The sequence below is a fragment of the Struthio camelus genome, chromosome 14 (assembly GCF_040807025.1).
Source record: "Struthio camelus isolate bStrCam1 chromosome 14, bStrCam1.hap1, whole genome shotgun sequence".
NCBI classification, from domain to species: domain Eukaryota; kingdom Metazoa; phylum Chordata; class Aves; order Struthioniformes; family Struthionidae; genus Struthio; species Struthio camelus.
In genome coordinates, this window is record NC_090955.1 from 20,354,617 (window position 1) to 20,371,350 (window position 16,734).

At 34.7% G+C, this 16,734-nt stretch overlaps 1 long non-coding RNA gene across 2 annotated transcripts in view; it reads right to left on the minus strand.

Annotated features, from left to right (window-relative positions):
- Positions 1–376: 376 nt before the first annotated feature.
- The window catches only part of LOC104152695 (uncharacterized), a 63,448-nt gene continuing 47,090 nt past the window's right edge, over positions 377–16,734 (minus strand). The window contains exons 5-7 of one of the 2 annotated variants that reach the window (XR_011144053.1): positions 11,932–12,031; positions 9,217–9,341; positions 377–6,056 (exon numbers count right to left, since the gene is read on the minus strand). This is a non-coding gene — a long non-coding RNA (uncharacterized lncRNA). The other variant, XR_011144052.1, reaches the window with a different exon arrangement.

Genomic DNA, 16,734 nt, shown 5'->3' on the forward strand with positions numbered 1-16,734 from the left:
TTTATAATCATATGAATTCATAGTTCTGTATTGTCAAGAAATACAGTACAATAATTCTTTTAGCATTCACAGGAACAGAGGGAACCTGATGACTCTAAAAGTATGTAGGGAGGTAGTAAAAAGCAACTATCTCTTCTCCCCTTTCTTTCCTTGAGGAGTAGCTAAGAAGCACTCAGTCTCTGCACTCCCTAGAGAGCGCAGGAACTTCTCCCCAGCCCAGTTATGCTGAAGGGAGGGAGGCAAGAGCATGGGAGAAAATGATGGGTTCTCCAGAGGGCTCAAGGACTAAGTTGACTTAACACGTGCCAATGTCAAAAGACATATTTTGTCTCCTTGTCAGTGCAAGAACGTAAGACTCTATGGCAGAATTTCTCTAAACCTGATGCCTAGTAGAATTCCTGAACAAAAAATTACTGCTCTGCAGTCCAGTAAATCCTGTATAGAAAAAAACACCACCTTTTTACTTTTAGAAATGATGATTTATTAGAGTCAATACTTCTACCTTTACGAGCTTTGAACAAAGATGAATTTATAGCATAGAAAGAAGAGCTCTGTAGTCCCATGAATAATGCTTGCTGAGATGTAAGAGGGAGTTCAAAGAATTCTGCATGAAGTGACATGAGAATAACCCGCAATAAAATAAAAGATAGGCTACAGACTGTACGTGTGATAATGATAGGACAAATAAATGATGACAGGAGATAAAAATCTATTAAAAGAGCTTGTCTCATGCTTTATTCCAAAATATGAAGCTGTAATAGTAGCAATCTTATCTTTCAATTTCCCAGTAATGAATACAGCTGTTACCTGATTTTCTGGCTATAACTTGCATTTTAATGTTTTTTGTTTTGTTTTGTTTTGACTGCATGGATACAAATATAAAGGAACTACAAGCACTTTTAACATGTTGTTGTCTAAGGGTCAAATTACGTACGCCAGCCTTGCACAGGCTAAACTCTTCTGAAGGCTAAAAGGAATTTTGCCTAAGCAAAAAATTCAGAACTCAAGGCACAGAAATGTAAACATTTTAAAGGCAGTTTCTAGAGGAAATTGGTCAGTTACACACTTGAACAGACAAATTACATGTACACAAAAAGAGGTAAGTTGATTATATATCTTAAATATACATATTAAAATAAATATGAAATACAATGCCAGTAAACAGTATTTCTAGAGGAATGCAACAATATGATATGCCTATGTGATCTGCTGTTTTTCCTGCTTTCTACTCTTTTGGTTTTGAAACCATAGCGTTTGTAACACTAATAATCTCTGATTATTTTCTGGCATCCCAGCAAGAGGAGTTTCCTCTTACAATCCAGAAGATATTCTATATTAGTTGCTTTGTTCATTTTCTATAATATTGTAGCAATCTCAAAAAGAAGACACGTTCACTGTTTTGCAGATGACTAAATACCTTATAAACCTTTGCAAACAAACTGTTTACAAACTACACGTACAATGTTGGAGCAACTCTATCAGTAAAACATAGACATTTCTCTGTGTGGAAGACAGAGAGCATTATGGAAAAGAACACATAGTTCAGAAGTGCTGAGTAACAAAAATGGGACAACTAGTCACACTGACTGTTACACTGGAATTTGTCTAAGACATAAGTATAAACTTTTTCCTAAAAACCAGAAAAATACAGATTCTACATATGCTGCACTTAAAATCTTCCACGCTAACATACAATCTAACATTTTACTTTGTGCAAAAGCTAAGGTAATAAAGTTAACAAGGAATACTATCTAAATACTATAGAAAATGTAAAGACAACAAAAAAAAAATGCCCTTAAGAACAGAGTTGAACACCTGAGTTACACTACATACACAAACACAGAGGTACTGTGCTTACACAGGAACGGGCTTTTTTGGTCCCATGAAAACTAAAGATTTTTCTTAATCAGAGTAAGCCCAACAATATACAAAGAAAATGTTCATCCTCCAAATAAGAAGCTAAACAATATATGAGCTTCCTCTGAAGAGCAAAAAGTTTGCCAGCTAAATCATAAAGTCACACAGAAAAGTTTTTGGTTTTTTTTAAGGTTTTTGTTCTGCCAATTTTTTTATTCAGTTTAAGCAACATTATGAATTTTACAGTAAAAATATGCTACATATTCTAATTGATTGAATAGATAAATGTAAGATCAATTGCTACAGTTATGCAGCAAAAAATAAACACAGAAGTGGAAGCTAATGATAAAGAATAAGACACTGTAAACCACAATACTAGATGAAACGCAGCGAATAAACTATATGGCATTTACATCCAGTCAGGCCTTCACAATAAAACAGCTATTTTCTTTCTAAATGATTACACAAGATGAAGATGATGCAACATCTAACTAATTAATTGGCAACTTTGGTTACCACAAATTAATTTTGAATGCCACATATGTGAAAACCTGAAAAGCCATTAATATGCAACAAGCAAGATGAGCATAAAGACATAATGTGAATTCCAGTATAAAGGATTAAAGGAAAACTGCTTTATAAGCACAAGATATATTATACTATGTGCAAGTCTTAAACATTATTACATACCTATGTGTATACACATGCACACACTATGTATTATATATTTGTATATGTAAAGTCACATGCATTACCAATACTTTCCCCAAGATCATTAGCTAAACAAAGGGAAGTCAGGCTGGGATACACAGTCTGAAATGTATCTTACATCCAAAATTTTTAAGAATGTTCAGCTACGATTTTCTTGGCCAATGATTCCAGGTTTCCACCTTTAATTCTATCCAAGAGTCGTATAGTGTGTGTGATTAATGAATTTTTAATAAGACTGAAGAACACCTTCATTTTTTCAGGAGCTGATTTGTATCAGTTGCAGTCTGATTCCTTAGTTCCAAAAGCTGAGGTGGATTCACTCCACAGGAGTGTCACAATTGGAGTACCAATTTTTCAAGCCCTTGAGAAAGCTAGATCTGTCTTTTGATTCTGCTTGCAATTCTACTTCTCTATCATGATGCTTATACCAGAAGTTAAAGTATATAAATCTTCTTATAGCCCTTTTGTATATTTGCTAAAGTTAACAATTAAACAATAGTTCAAAAAAAAGCGTATCTTCAAGCATTTTAAAAGCAGAGTTCACCATTTTAGAAGTTCTAGCTCATTCTGTAGTTTTCATTCTGCAGTCATCAATGCAATATGGGAATACTTCAGCGTATTAAGCAGTAAAATTAAGCAAAATGGTGCAAAGTAATTACTCAAGTTATTGAGTTACTCAAACCATGCCTTAGACTAGCCTTTCATGAGGACAATCACAGCATTTCATAAGAAATTGTAAATAAAACAGAATTTGATGCAGTTCTCTATTTAAGGCCAAGTGATTATATGAATTTCATCACACATTCCCATGTAAATGCATGCATACAGCATCCCTCACATTTCTATATCCTAAAACCTACAAGGCTGAAATATCCTCCAGATATTAACAGAAAAAGAAAAGAAACAAAAATAAAAAATTACTTCAAGGTTACTTGGTTCACAGCCCCTTTAGCTGTCACCATACCTTGCACTTCCATAGCAAAAAAATAGAAATTCTGAAACCAGTTGGATAGGTTCTGCTGGCAAGATACTATCAATCGTTCTCTGGGACAGTGGAAGCCTGCTCAAAGTCTGGAGTATCCCATTTGTCAAAACTACAACTACCTCTTCCACTTTGCCAGTAGTTTAAATATATTTGAGAGTGTAGACATTTTTGGTGTCAAATCCTGCACTAACAACTAAAAACAATATCAAAAATCCAAGCACAACCTCATTTTTAAGAAATTGGTCTTTGGAAATGTTTCTTAAAACACTGTTTTCCCTGCTGAACGTTATTTGCTGTAAATATACCTTAAGAATTAGAAATGAGAAAAAACTTGGCATAGCAAATCCAGCCCATTCAGTATTCATCCATCAGCAAGATAAATTAATACTCTTGATAAATCTCTTCTCTTAGCTTTCTCCTGCACTAATCTTCAAACAGAGAAACATATTTAATCTTCCTGAAAACAAAGCAATTACTATAACCTCTTATTTTGGAAATAACTATTAATCAGGTAGCATGCCTTATGCAATCTGTCTTTATAGAGAAACACAACCTCAAAGTTTATGATGTTGAACTCCATTGAAAATACAGATTTAAAAAAATATTGTAAGGTCTTTGCACCTGTGTAAATTATTTTCTTTGTGAGAACTTTATCTCAATAAGATGAAGTCAAATGAGACAAGACCTGAAGTGGAATTTTTTCAGTAATCATGAAAAAATATAATTTAGAGTTATACATGACTGAGTAATGTCTGCCTGAGTAAAATGAGTATTGGTCTGGGCAGGACATTTGGAAAAGAAAAACATCATTAGCTTTTATGTTCTCCATGTTTAAAAACATGCCTAATTGCCACAGGAATGACCCTTTCTCAAGGGTACTGCACAGCATGGGAAACATCTAATAGGTACTAAACTTCAATTAAGCATTAATAGTTTGATTTTGCAAGTTTTTTTTTTTTCTTTTTAAACTACACAAACCTCTCTATTAATAAAAGATAGAAAGACATCTGCAATTCTGCAATGTATCTCAGAGGTTAATAAATCTGGGAGCTAGCAAATCTACAAGGAGAGAGAGGTGCTACATAAGAAGGTGTCCCAAGAAGCATCTAGCCACTTGCCACCTCTTTCTAGCAGCAATGCCAAATAATGAGGAGTTGGGGAGAAGTAGCGTCTGCGCAAAGCATCATCTCAAAAGCAGAACAGGCCACTTGCCACCTCTTTCTAGCAGCAATGCCAAATAATGAGGAGTTGGGGAGAAGTAGCGTCTGCGCAAAGCATCATCTCAAAAGCAGAACAGGCAGTCAGATTTCCCATAGTGCTAAATCAAAATAATGTTGGTTTGATACTTACAGAAGATAAGCAGAAATATCTAGTTCTACAGATTGTAGTTCATATAATATCAAGATTTCCCTCACGTATTTATATCACCTACCGTGTCTACACTCTATAAACGATAACTATAGCGAAGATAAGAAGACTTCATCGTAAAGACTTTAAGTCTTACGTCCAGAAACCATCCTTTTGTCAGTTGATTTATTAAAATTTTTGCTAGTTATTGGCCTCTCTCTCATTGATTACATTACAGTTTCTTCCTAAATTAAAGGCTGCAGTAAGACCCTTCAGATGTGACAACTATCCAACATATTCACCGATAACTTGTTAATGCACATGCAGAGAAAAAAATCTTTGCATCTGAAATAAAATATAGTTTCCAGAAAGTTTGCAAGAGGTGCAAAAAGTCAGAAAATGTTAAGTTTTAATAAATACAAGTGAGTTCTTGAGCCTTCCAACTCAAAAGATAAGATAGCCTCATTTGAGAAAAACACACATTTTAATATAAAAAATACATATATCTAGAAATCAAGGATGCAGCTTTTTTTAGATGAGAACCTGTTAAAGATAAAAGACCACATGAACAAAAGCTGTTAAATAGAAATCCAGAAACTCAAAGATTTACAGGGTCAGACGTGTAATAAGGCAAATACAAATTCCCAGTGTGATGGCATGGCTTAGAAAGTGATTAGTGAGCATTTAACCACAGGAATAGAGACAAAGTAAATGTGATTAGAGAGCATTTAACCATAGGGATGCAGACTGAAAAGAAAAAGGTACTATTCACTGTGTTCACCATTAATAATATTGTTTATGATATAGCTTGCCAGGCCTGGCATCCACATAAGGAAAAACTTAAAAGGCATGGTATGATACGAAAAACGTTTCAATCATAATCTGGAAATTTTCTTAACAGGAGAAAAATTTCTGTTATTGCTATAACAAGATGAAATGGCTTTAAATTAAAGATTGTCAGAGGTTGTCCAGAAGTAAGATCTACATTTGCAACAGAGATGATAACAAACCATTAGAAGAACTTAGAAAACTGTCTATATCCATAGCTATCAGTAGAAGGTTTTACATCAAGATTAAATATGTTTTTAGAAGACATATTTACCTCAATCAGAATTTATGGTGTTGATGAGGGAATTACTTGATGAAAATCTATAGTCTGTGGTATGTGAATTAGAAGAAAATTATTGTAAGAGACCCCTCCATATTGTATCAACTATAAACAAATTTAAATAACTACAAGCAACTGTAGGACATGTTCAGACTCATTCCTCCTATCAACTTTTACCAGTCAGAAGAAATGTTTTATGCTGAAATTTTGAGGAAGATGAATTTTAAAACATGAAGGTCAATTTTCTATGTAACAACAACATAATATTATAACAACATAACAATATTATAACAATAATTAAATAACTATAACAATAATAATGCAATAACATCACAACCTAATATAAAATATAATTTACTGACAGCACATAGTAATAGTAGGACTTTAATTCAGTTGCAAGGTTTAGAATGAGAGATTTTTACCCTTACAGGAAAAGTACGGGAATATGCACCTATGAATTCTACTAACAAAAAGGAACAGTTCGTAGGAATAAAAGGAATTTGGAGGATAATTCAAAAGCTGTAATAAGTTGGATGTAGGAAGAAAAACTTCTGTCAGCCTTTACAATTTAGGGCCCTAGTACAGAAAGAAATTCTAGAGAGTCATTTACTGCAAAACAACATACTAGTTTAGCTAGCTTAAAACACATTTTGTGTACAAAACAGTACACATCTCCCAAATAGCACAAGTTTCTTTTCTTTTTTTTTTTTTTTTTCCCTGAAGAGCTTTGAGAAATTGTCGACATTCCAGTCACAAATTATTTCCTCCAAGACACAGGTCACAAATATTGACTACTTTCGTGTTTATAGACTAGCAATAAATGAGATGGGAATCCTAATTAAGAAAATACAGCATTAACTCCATGAGCAAGATTGTAAAGGTTCATATTAAACCTGTGGTTTGAATTCTTTCCCTCAAATGCAAATAAAATGGCTTTTTTACCTGAAATCTTCTATCTCAGATACCCCACTAGAGCGCTTAAGATATAAATTAAAAACATTTTTTGGTAATTTTTACTGTCTATTTTAAGCAGTTAAGGCTTACTAATTCCTTAAAACTATTTTTAAAATATAGAAACTGAACGTGTGCCCACAAGCATGACAGAGACTCAAATAGCTTTGGTTGTTCTCAGTGACATTCAATGAGAAGGAAGCCCCCCATTTAAAATTGTTGTGCAAAATTGTGTTACTTCTTGTAATGCTGCCAAGTACACTATTATAATCATCTTCTATATTATTCACAGATTTTGTTACGTCTTTGTTCATGGGTTCCTTCAGAAAATTGTTTTCATTTTGCTGACTGTAATGAATTTAATATCATCCATTTGCTATGCAATGATTATTTTGCTTAAGAATTTTTAACCTAGCAAAGCAAAATAAGGAGGGCAAGTGATCTGAAAAATGTGAAAATGAGACTTTCACTATAACATATTGGGCTGTAATCTAGTCCACGTGTGAGTCCTGCCAAATCCACAGCTGGACCTGTTTTTTTAAATCCTGTGGACTGGAGAAAATATTGTTCAATTAATAACCCAAAAAAGATACTCTTTTCAAGCATTCGGAACTCACACCGATCTGCCTTTACATAAGACTTAAAAGTCAGAATGTCCTTATACACAACCACAGACTTAGGCCAAGTGAGGAAGGACACTTCTTTTGCACTGAAATTGACTGAATGTCTGCTGATAACTTTGTGCTAAATCCTGAATTAAATCTGTCCAATACAGTGCACAATAAATGATAGTCCAATGTAGTTCCTGTTATCAGGTAATTTTGATTGCATGTTTAACCAGAGGAATTTTAGCACTAGCAAAGGAAATTTAAAATTGTAAAAATATAAAAATCATACCGTAATAAGTGCCATATTGAGGGAAACGCTCTTTCCTCATCCATATAATGATCACTTATGCCCTGAAATATTCTCTTGGCTGGACTAACTACCAAGACTAAGCAGTACTGCAACATAGTCTTAAGTATGTTCTACTCTACCATTGGATGTAGAACCCACTAATAATCAACTGGACTTGAAATGCATATCTAAAGGCTTTCTAAAAACAAATCTTTATGATGTTCATAGTTACATATACCTGAAAACAACCATACCATCTCTAGGTACCAATCCACCTGATATATTTTTGTACTGTCAAGATGAAGAGTGAATCAGTGACAATATTTATATGACATGGTGAATTGAACTCAAGAAGTAATGGTTGTTAATGTGCTGTAACTACCCTTAAAACTGTCATTTTTTTAATTTGTGTTTCATTAAATGTTATACTCCTTTTAGAGACCATGAATGACTGAAAAAGGAAAGAAGACTCTCTTCCAATATGCTCTTTGAAATCAGTATGAATAAAAGATGAGGATGCAAAGCAGAAGAACAGGTTTAGGTTTTTCCTCCATCAGCATATGACTGTCTTAATAAATCAGGAAAATTTTCTAACTTCTAATACTTTACAGCTTTTCCATGGTGCAGATTCATTACCATCAATCATATGTTTTAAATCACTCTAAGCATAATTGTGCTTTAAGCATTTGATTTCTTAGAACCACTGCAGGGTTATTTGAAGGATTAATTCTACTTCTTTTACTGAGCTGAAACAGAGCAAGAGATAATCTCTGGCATTTGACACTCAGAGATGCTACAAGGCTTTGTAAAAGTGTTCGGTATTAATCCCCCTTTCCATCCCTCACGAAAGAGCTGTGCTAGAATAACCTTATTTCTATTATTTTCAGAGTCTGAAATAAAATAAAACTGACATAAAGTAGATAAACCAAGTTATATTGCATCTGCTTGCACAATATTTCTCTGCTTATCAGGATTAATATTAAAGCTTTTTTAATAGAAATATAACAGATTATGAGACTCCTATAATGTTATATATCCACAAGCTTCAGGATCAGTCACTGACCCTTTGCTCGATTCACTTTACATTCAGATTTGTACATTAACCATTTTGCAATGGTCCTGGGATGAAAAATCTAATCTCCAGCCCCCTAGCATAGTTTGAGTGTGACAATCAAAACAAAGCTTGGAAGACAGACATGTGAAGCGTCACGAGATGGAAAATTAGAGCTGAGTTAAGAACTCGGAGAAGCCTTTTTCTTAACACACCATATTAGGTCTTAATCCGAATGCAGTTAGCTGACTGCTATCTTACTGATGTTAGTTTTCATCTAGAAATGTGCATATCATTCCAAGGACTTACCTCTTTCTGTGCCATCTTTTAAGATGAGGAGAAGCACTTGACTTGCATTCATTTTCCAAAAAATTATAATTTTGACAGCTGGCAGGGCATTCTCCAGGAGAACATCACAAAGCCAGAACTGCCTCCTGTTGTGACACATAGTATACAAGGTGGCTCATTGTGCAAACGCTGGTGGGTTCCTCTATAGCAGGAGATTTTACACAACAACTAGTTGTAAGACAATGTCACTTTTGCCAACCATGAAAGCTCTAGGAGAGATTTTGATTTCAATGCCTAAAATGTTATTTATAGAAAAATATTTAGTTTTGCCGAAGGATGTCTCTGTCCTACGTGAACAGCAATTTTAACTTTCTGTCAAGGATCTAAGGAGCTTTCCATAAGCTTCTTTTAACATATCAGAATCCATGTATAAATATAAGACATAGCTACGCTGAATGTCAGATACTTACATTTTGCAGGAAGCTGAGCTTTATCACAGACATTTGACATAGTGATTGAAATCAGTTACTTTTGTGTGCAATTAATATGAATATTTGAGCTTTTTCTTTTGGAGCTGCATATTGTAACAGAAATCCCTAGAATTTGGTTCTGTATACAGAGGAAAAATTTAAATTCAGGCAGAGCAGTCAGCAATTTCGATTAGCTGAGTCACTGTATTATAGCAACAGTCCTCTCTTCATAGAGAAGCACATAAATTAGCTAGCCTCATCCAAGAGATGAAGACATCACTATTAAGCGATACTGCACAAACAGAATCAAACAATCGTGCATCATTAGTACCAAGGACATTCAGTTGTATCATTATAAACATAAGTAGAAACTGCATAATATAGAGCTGATTAACAGATATGGATCACTAAAGGTTAACTCAAAGTTTGTTACACGCTGTACCATTTTCAGTGACTACTGTATTTATACAGTAGGTTAACCCTTAAATGTGATGTCTCTATCTATCTCCTTGTCTCCTTAACTGAGATATGCTTTAGAGCAGCACAATCCTGTCTTTTTATCCAGGAGTGAGGCTGACAGCCTGCAAATAACACTGATTCTGATCATTAGGAAAAAAAAAAAAAAAAGAAATGAAAACGGGCTGATAAATTTGATATTTGAGTTGTCTCTTTTGCGTGACAGCACCTTGCAGCATAAAGTAAGTTTCTAACATTTTATATACGATTTATATGACTAGTCATTCATTAGCAGTATTAAACAGTGTTCGTTTTCTTTAGCAGCTTCTTTTCTCTATGGTTCTGTAAGTTTAGTAACAGAGAAATGGATCTCTGACAGTATGTTATCTTTTCATACGCATTTAGACTGTCACATTACCGAAGTACTGCATCATTTTTAAGGCTGAAGTAATCTTTTGTGTGTCATCTGTAACATATAGGGAGTACTATGATTAGATTATAATATGCAATATCTGCAATGTCTTCCAGCCAAGTAGCTCTCTGTTATAGTAGATGGATAACAAATTCACAAAAAGCACCCCTTAAACAGTGTTCCTAGCTTCATAATTTTAGGCAATTTACCTCTGGTAAAAGTAAATGGCTAGGATAAACAGGTCTTTGTGCCCTGACTCATACTGCAGTAATTTTTTTTTTCTTTACTCACTCATACTGGTAAAAGTTGGACTTCCCTGAATTTGCTGTACGTTTCCAGGGTTACATATCAAACTCTGGTTGGAGAGAATACAAATCCTAGCCAACTTTTTAAAAGGGTTAAAAGACAATGTTAAGTTGTGTAGGGCCTTTGCGGAGAAAGGTTCCTAGACAGAACTGTATACAAGAAGTCCCTTTTTTTGTTGCTCAGAAAAGTGCTACACTGCCAGGCAGACACAACGTGTGTGTGCACCAATCTTGGCTGGCACCACATTGATATGCTACTGCACAAGCTCAACAAATAAGTGAACACATTCCTAATTGTACTTGATTCAAAAATTTTCAAAGATTTATTGTGTATTATTTTGGGGAAAGAACGGCAATTACAAGAAGTCAGAAAAGTCATTTTAATGTTCTTGTGACTCTAAAAGGAAATCCAGTGTAGTGGAGTGATCAGAGAGGGTCTTGGTTCTATTGCCCACTCTTATTTCTCTCCCATTAATCATTTGGCTTTGCATCTACATATGTTAAATATCAATATTAATACTTAACTATTTTTACAGTGCAACCCAATAACCTTGGAAAAAAGCAACAAGTGAAGGCTGCTACAAAGTATCATTATCATTACCACATAAAGCCATTTCTCATCATTCAGCAATTCATTATCAAGTCAGGAAAAACATTTTTATCAAGAGAATACAGTTTTGGGGGTGAAAAACCAGACTAGGTTTCTTGTGACTCTATTTCAATTTGGTGATATGGTGCAACCTAACTCTTGAAAAGGCACCTGAGCTAAAGTGAGAGCTTGTACAAAAAAGCCTAATAATATAATGCCACATAGGTACAAAAGATAGACAGACAGTATGGTACACAGGCAAGCAAACAGATTAGAAGTCTGAAAGTTGGGCATTCAGTTAAAGATTGATATATAGTTTAAACTACTAAGATGCAAAATCTTTTTCTAAAACACTAGAGATGAAAAAACATTTCTCATGTCACAAAGCTTGCAGTCATTTCCCTGACAAAATACAATACGATAGCATTCTTTTTACAACATAAAGCTGATAAGTACAGATTGGACAGTTTTGCATTATTTTCAGACATGAGTGAACAGGATTACCTGGGAGCATGGCGTACAGGCAACCCTTAATTGCTTTCCACAGTCCAGGTTTTCCTCCATTCAAAAAAAGTCTTTCTAGGTGTCAATGGCGTGAAGAACCCTACAAGACATGAATACAATGAAAAAGATGCAGATAACCATTCTTGAGTTTTCAGAAAGCCAGAATCAAATACTCCCAAAAGAGAATTAACCCATCATTTCAATGGACAATACTCAAAACAGCCATGATAACAGCCTCGTTAACATTACTAACGATTCAGTTGTTTGGATAGATGACAATGAAGATGTATATATGAACAGGTATATACCAGGTAATAGCCGAGGTAATTACAGTTAATCGGATCGAGTTTTCCACAGCTGGTAAATGCTGCTTTCAACATAACTGCATTAACGCTTAGATTTTCAGTCACTTATTTTGTATATTTCTCTAAGATCGCAGTACTGTTTTGCTAAGGAACTAATAATGTATCATAGGCAAAACAGATGATATTTCTGGTATGTCTACAACAACATTAGCAGAATGTCACTTGTGATATAATTGTGCTAGCTAGTAAACCAATATAAAGTTGTGGTCAGAAACATGCAGTGAAATTCTGAACAACCAGATGGCTCAGTCATGCTGATGCTGCCTGTTAAAAAGAAACAAGAGGAAGACATTTAACTTTTGCACTTGGTGTTCAAATGCAACACAAATAGGAAACAAAAGTGAATATCAGAGTCTTGGTGCAATTCACAAGTGAGAAGAACAGAAAAATTAGCAGCCAATGCAGTGATTAGCTCCAGTCATTCCATGCAACTTTGTTTTCCAGTCTACTTTTACTAGGTGCCATATGAATTAAAAGGGACTTTAAGAAATAATGAAATAAAATATGCTTAACAGAAACAAGCAGACTGACAGAATAGCATTAGGCCAGTCACAGTGGTTTAGCAACAGTCAAGGGAAAAGAAAAAAAGGACATCTCTGTTTTGCAGGAGAATCTTACTGTGATTAAGTCGCATATTAGGAAAGCCAACATGTATATGCTTGAAAATGGAACATTTCTGAAAGTTATATATGAAGAATTCATTTATATAGAAAGAATGAATTCTGAAACTTATGTATGAAGAATGAATTTTACACACCAAATAGCCTCTAATCAAGAGGGAAGACTGTCACTTTCTAGTTCTCCTATGAAAGTCAGTACGCTTGGTCCAAATTTCTCAGGTTCTGTTCTTAACTTACCAGTCTTGCTGAAAGACTTCTTCTGCTTCTGGCAATACACCTGATCAGCAAGGATCAGTCTGAGGGTAGACTAGAAAGTTCTACAAGACTCCATTGGTATCTAAGGGCTTGGTCTTTGACTTCACCTAGACTCCTCCTCTTCTGAGGCTCTGGAAGTGAGACTTTAGATAGGATTTGGGATTGCAAACTCCCTGCTAGCTGTTACAGGAACAGTAGAATAAAGTGTATTATTAGAAATAGACTAGTAAGAATGTCAGGAGGATTACAAAAACATATTAAGCTGATTTAGGTTCAAGAGATTTTGTTTAAAGGAAAAACTACTATTTCATAAATAATGTTTGAAGCACTCAGCAGAATATTAACATGCTAACAATTCCTTGGCTCTGAATAATAAGCTGATAGGTGACGTAGAGGTGAGTGCCTCTAGTTGCACTGCAGTATGAGTCACTAGCTGAAATGAAAGAACAGAATTCCAGCAATATTGATAAAAGCTGTAACATACTTCAATTACGTCAGCTCCCGTGACATTATATGAGAATACTACTTTCTCTCTCAACTGAATTTTGAGTGCAGTAAATCTTCAGCTGTGTAGTCAGTGCCAAGTCTTTTCTTTTCCTCTAGAAAGACTGAAGGAGCTATGCAGTAAAAATGCTATAAAATATATACTCCATGCCTTTGTCGATCAGTTTCAGAAATGCATATGGAATTTTACATCTGCTCTTATATGGGCAAACCTTTACAAAACACTAGTTTTGTAGAGGCATATGTAAATAACACGTAGGCATAACTTTAAGACAACAAGACAAGTGAGAGGCTTAATTTACATTGCACAGCAGGTAAAAATGCACACAGTGGAAGAATTCCCTACTGAAGCCCAGATGTTAGAACTCGTCTTAAAACCAATTTCCTCATAAGCTGCTGGTCTTGCATATGTCTCAGGCAGACAGTCTCAAGCTGAATGAGAAGGAGAGGAAATCGGCTCCTCACCCATCCTTATAGCAGATCATAAGAGAACACCTTCTCTTTGCCCCATCACTTCAGGTCGCGGGTGACGGTCTGTGTGTCACGCAAGGCTTCACGCCCAGAGGGTTTTACGCTTCCCAACTGTAGCGCAGCACCAAAAATTTTTGCTAGTTTCCCACACCAAGTGGATGCAAATAGGGTGGGTAGGGAGAAATTGTAACAGAGAAGAGGTAACAAGAGTCAGAGGACAGAAGAATGCCCTCACTGACCTAGAGACAGCAAACAGAGCTCAACAATGCCAAATGGCCCATTTACAGAGCATTTTTTTCAGTGACAATATTTGAAGATATGGTAAGATGTCTTCATCAGATTGTCCCCTATTTTCAAAGGACAGTTATAAGATCGCATACCAAATTGTGGTAAGTCCAAATACCTGAGGATTTTTCGACATGTGGGTGTTTGAGTCTGAGACATAACTGCATGCTTACAGTGAAAATACTATTAAAGGTTTTGCTGAATCAATCATTGTGCTCACTGTCTTTCATGATAGAAGCCAAAATAACTAAATGACCATACTACTTCTGGTGGATGTATCTTACACTAAAATAAAAATCATAAGTCACTGAAAGAAATCAAGCTATAATTAATGAGAGATTAGATCTTTTAAATTAAAATTAAGTTTTGCTATGTAATCTTTGTGAAAAATGTTAATGGAAAAAGGCTTCAAATAAACGGAGGTTTCTAATATCATGAAATACTTTGAAGCTCATTGTCATTTTTCTTTTGATCTTTCAGAAAACATTGCTTGAATTGTTTTAATTACAAGTCCTGAATAAGAAGTTAGTTCCAGCCTTTCAGAGTTTATCCTTCTGCTTGCTTGTTTTTTTAATCTTGTCCCAGCAGAAATAAGTAATGTTCTGAAACGTTACCAACTAACTTCCTAATATCTGTCCTATTGATTTATATCCCAGCTCCATTTTAAGTATATTAGGGCTACAGAAATTGCCTCCTCCAATTAAGAAAAAGAAATGAATAAGAAAGAAATGCTGAGAATTTTAACTTAAGTACAACGAAAAGAATCTGTGCTCAGGACACACTCAGCTATATCATACAGATATTTCCCTGAGACTCGTACCTGAGGATAGTTTAAATCAATCTATTTTAAGCTGTAGTGATATAAATTAAAAGGTTTTATAATAGCAACTGAGTAAATCTGCATACTGTCTACAGTCAGATCATTTTCCCCTCTCTCCATTTAAGAGAAGTGAAGTAAAACTACATACGTCTAACATTTTTTAACTATGCTACTATAAAAGGAAACTGTAGAGGTTGCAGAACAGAATTAAGCACATCAGGAAGCAACTTTATAATAGTCACAAGAAACCATTCAGGCTGACAGTTCAGATCTTATGTTCTCACATTCTGCTTCTTTTTTATATTTGAGTTTTGCTTTAGAAATGACTCTTATCTAAGAATCCCTTTTAAATAACAGTCTTCACACTAAAGATTTTTATGAAGATGAATTCATTTTTCTATATGTGAATTACTGCATGAAAACTAGCACAAATACAATTAGACACCTGAAAAAAATCTAGTAGAGATGATACTTTTCCAGCGAATTCTTAATTAACAGAGAATGATCTGGCAAGAATTAAGTCTTTAAATCTAAGTGCGATCCTGAGATTAGTCTGAAAATATTGTACATCTCAGCTACAAACTTCCAAAGCCTGCACAGAACTATGAAATATTCTGCATCCTCAATTCAGCGATCACTCAAACACAGTACACTTCTACAAAACAATGCTAGAAGTTTTACAGAATATACAGGATGTTCAAAATCACAGAAGAAAGCCAGCAGATTCCTATGTGTAAACATAACATTTATTCTGGCACCAGCTAGTTAAATGCCACTAGCACGATTAAACGTAATTTTTAATAAAAAGAACAAAATTCAGAGATCTAATATAGAGTTTCATGATATATATTACTAGTTAATAAGATTGCATCATGTCCAAAATAAATAACTTCTTCTGAAATCTATTTATACTGTATAGTTGAAAATAGTTGAGAATGTCAGCAGAGTCAGTTTGGGTCAGTTTTACTGCTTACATTGATGGTAAGAGGCAAAAAACACCTACAAGGTAAGTAGCCTGAGATGATGATGTAGACCTTTCCTAAGAAGAATATGGGGACAGTCATGCCTTGTGTAAAACCATCACTTTGTTTCATTAGCGTTTGAATTAAAAATTTAATAATCTCGATTATTAAAAAACATAAAAAATCTTTCAGACTTGCACAACAACCAGTAACAGCGATGCTTTTTCAGGTGTAAAGTATAAGGGAAGAACTCTAATGCATATTACAAAGTAAGAAGTCAAAAGAACGGGTCCTCTACCTGCGTTGCCATAAATACGGTCTTCATGTTCCCCAAATACCTTCAAGTTCCTTGACCTTCAGTAAGCTCTATCGATGGTTCAGAGAGAAGTGGTCCTACACTTTGTTTCCTAACAATAAAATTAAAAATACTTGCCCATCTCAGTAGATTTAGATATTTTATTAGGAAATATAAATCTGTCCATGTGCACGATTTCAGTTAGCAGTCCATGTTGCTGGCACAC